Below are 4,027 nucleotides of genomic sequence, written 5' to 3'. Positions count from 1 at the left end.
TTTCTTGGGAGAGCCCCAGAGAGGTGGGTCTGTCTGGAGGGCAGGTCAGGAGAGAAGATGGAGTGCAGCTTCTCTCCTTCCAAGGTCTCCAAGCCACCTGCTGTTGTTGCCGTTTCTCCCAGGAAGCAGACAAGAAGCCCCAGAGTTTCCTTCCTTCTGCCTCATTCCTATGTTTATAGTGCTCCAGGTACAGGGTTGTACCATTCAGGATGTTCTCCAGCCAATCCAAGTCCTTTTGGCCTCCAGCCTCTGCTTTCCTACTTCCCTGTGGATGCACTAGCATCATTTAGACAAGTTTACTTTTTATTTTGCTAAGCAACAGCTTGTTTCCTTTTCACTGCACTGCCCCTGCTCCTTGTTCCAGCTGCAGCCTCTATTCCATTGTTTTGCCTTGAGATGGATTGTTGCTCGACCCCTTGGCGTGTGCATTCAGCTGGAGCTCAAGTCGAACTCTTGTGGTCATACTGTCCCCAAACCTTTTACGTCCGCATCTCCCCAGGCAGGTCTCAGTCTTGAAAGGGAGACTGGATTCTGAACACAAAAATTGCATATACATAGCGCTAGGCTCCTTGACACAGTACTCCCACGCCCAGCAGGACAGCAGAGAGAGAAGGAAAAACTAGAATTCGTATCTCTGCCCTGCAGGTGTTTGAGTTTGAACAGGAAATCCAACAACTGCAGTGCACTCCAGCAGTATCACGCATCCCTGCTTAGTCCAGTCCAGGGCCAACTTAAGCATGCATTCACCAGTGGAAATGGGGTTTGGACAGTAGGCAGGCAGGTCAAAAACTGCATGCCTTGAGTCCTGTGGTTTTCCCCAGCTACCAGCAGGGTGTGTCTCTATCTCTACAAAATGGCAACACATGCTATCTAGTTTGGGAGCTTCTTTCCACATGCCAGTTTTAAACCTGTTATCTACTGTTTATACTGAACTTTTACCTGAGCATGTTACCACAATTCAAAGGAAAATCTGGTTCTTGAAATACTTCCTAAATTAAGGAAGCTCTTCTATTTTAGTGTAATAGCCATTTCATATCTATATGATTTATATCATTTTTATATCAAAAACCAATTTATCTTCAGGTGCTAAACTGAGATCTTAAACATTTAGGAATATTTTCTTTTCATTTTGGAAAGACTGACGCATTACAAAGAAAAAAAAAAAAAGATTTTTCTTTTCTTGGCAGAGTGGGCAGATGCAAATCCTTTTTTTAAAAAAAAAAAAAATTCTTTCTTTCCAGGGCTTTGTTCAGCTGAGTGATTCTGGTGTCAATGGCTGAGAAGAAGGTGAAAGTGCACCTGGATAAACAAATGAACAGGAACCAGAGCAAGAAAGGGAATCACTCTGACACCAGGCTGCCCTTCATTTCTTTCAATGGGTCTCAAAAAGTACGGGCAGTGCCTGCTGAACAATCCCAGCTGACATTTGTTTGTTCACAGTAGACCCACAGCAGTTCCAGGGGACAGCCAAATTCTTCATAAAAGCATATGGGCTCACAATGGTATTTAGAGTCCTGGCTCCTACTGACTTCTGTAGCTGTTTTGTGAGCGCAGAGTCCAAACATCTTTGAGTTCTCTACTTAATACTGATTGGAAACTCATATCCTGAGGGGAAAACAAACAAACAAACAAACAAAAACCCACAATCCAACTCACAGACAATGAAGCAGAATGAAAAAAAAATGTTGGAACAGCAAAAACAGTGTCCCAGGCTTGGCATGTACAATTCATCCAACTCAGTCCCATTTCCATCCCCTGTGACCAGCATGGTGACCAGCTACTCATGGCCAGGGGGTGCCTAGGAAGTGAGTACCTCTCAGCAGGGTTCTGCCCCTGCTGCAGCTTGTGGCAGGACACAAGTTATGTGGCTGCTGTCTTTTGCTGTGGTCCTTTCTCTCATGGACCCATTGACCATGAGGACAACAGACAGGCAAGAGGCCTACAAGTAGTTAGAATATAACAGAATAGTTCAGTACGAAGGGACCTGCAAAGGTCAAGTCCAACTGTCTGACCACTTCAGGGCTAACCAAAAGCTTAAGCGTGTCACTGAGGTCATTATCCAAATGCCTCTTGAACGCTGACTGGCATGGGCCATCAAACACCTATCTGAAAGCCTGTCCCAGTGCTTGACCACCCTCATAGTAAGGAAATTTTCCCCAGTGTTCAGCCTGGATCTCCTCTGGCACAGCTTTGTGCTCTTCCCATGCGCCCTGTCACTGGTTACCAGGGAGAAGGGACTTGCATCTCCCTCTCCACTTCCCTTGCACAGTGAGCTGCAGAGAGCAATGAGGTTGCCTCCTTTTCTCCAGACTAGACAACCTAAGTGTTCTCAGCCTCTCCTCATCGGACATGCCCTCCAGGCTTTTTACCACCTTTGTTGCAGTCCTCTAGATGGGGCTGGGTTTGTGTCTCTGAAGGCAGTCAGTAATTGGTGCTCAAACAGCGGAGCTGATCAAAAGCCAGGTGGAAGAATGCGCTCCACTAAGTCTCCAGGATAAATCACCTCACCCTCTCGATTTTGTAAAGGATAAACAAATGAGTGTGATGTTTGATACTGCTAGCTCTAAGCAGAGAAGGCAAAAATTAAGCTGCAGAGAAGTTGATGCATTTTGTACAAAAGTTTCTTTTTTTCTTTTTCTTTTTCTTTTTTTTCTCTGTCTTTACTTTTTCCTTGCTGGAACACAGCCACCTCCCTCCAAATGCTGTCTAAGAGCCAGACCCAACAGATACTGCAGTTTAAGTCTGAGAAAGAATATTTTGAAAGAACTGGAAGAGTTCTTAATAATGTGGGCAGAGAAATTGCAGTGGATAGCAAGTCAAAAAATGTCGCTACGTGCAATGTACACATATGCATGTGAGTGTTTCTGTTTTTCAGGGATGTGAACTCCTCTGGCAATAATGTGTTCAGGTATGAACTACCCCTTCTGGACTCAATAAGGAGTATGCAGAATATATGTGTGGGTGTGACCAATATAGCAGTTGCTTTGCCAATACATCGCTATTCCAGAATACAGGGACTTTTATCAGATCTGTTGCCTGGGCTTTGCTAAGCAGTGCAAAACAGATAATTAGAACGTTGTGCCAATGGCAGTGCTAAGGTGGGTCTTTCCTTCTCTGCAAAAGCCAAAGCTATAACTATTGGTTGCTCTCTAGATACTGATACCAGTACAAAGTACAAACCTCATGCGCTACGGTTCTGGTTTTGGATTAAGAGCAAGGACACAAGCATTGCCAGAGATAAAGGAAGTGGGGAGACGAGATACCTGCAAAGGAACCTGCAGTAGCTGTAAAGTTGTTTTTGAAATGTTTTAGAGAAAGTAGTATTCTGGTGAAAATCCTGTTCTGCTGAGTTGGGCTCTGCATTGCTCATGAAATGCTGAGGAAATTGAATAATGAGGTGGAAAAAACACCTGTTTAAACAAAGGTGCACAAACAAGGAGAAAGTGACTCCTGGAATAGAAGCCAATTTCAGTGCAGACACTTCTGGCACTGCACAGGGCACTGGTAACACCTAACCACTATGCTGAATTTAGGCATTCATTCTGGTCTTATTATCCTGTACATGAAACATGGAGCAGGCTTTCAGTAGCCTGCTTTACTGGGAGAATTCTTCAGTGCTTTAAGGAGAGTGTTGACTCTTAAACAGAAGAACTTCCAATGCTTCTGTCTTTGCCTCAAAGTGGGGACTTGCTGAGACTTTATGGTTGCTCTGGAACTTTGAAGTTGGAATTTAAGTGCACTCTCCAAATCCCTCCCTCCAAACCACCACAAATCCCAGCCTTGCTGCAGAGTCACAGCCGACTCTAGCAAGGTTCTAGGGAGACCTGTCTATACAGGGACACAGCACTGACAAGCTTAAAAATCCTAGATCACGAGATATAGTTTCTTAAATTGTGAGGTTTGGTTTTAAAAAGCAGTAATAGATGTTGAATTTTCACCTGCCCTTTGGCTGCCGAATTGCCCTTGCCTCTTATCATCTCATGCTGAGGAGACCTGTTCACTCTGTCCACTCTCCAGAAGCTCATTA

Source organism: Cygnus olor, chromosome 1, assembly GCF_009769625.2.
Source record: "Cygnus olor isolate bCygOlo1 chromosome 1, bCygOlo1.pri.v2, whole genome shotgun sequence".
In the NCBI taxonomy this organism is placed as follows: Eukaryota; Metazoa; Chordata; class Aves; order Anseriformes; family Anatidae; genus Cygnus; species Cygnus olor.
This window is presented reverse-complemented; position numbering follows the sequence as displayed.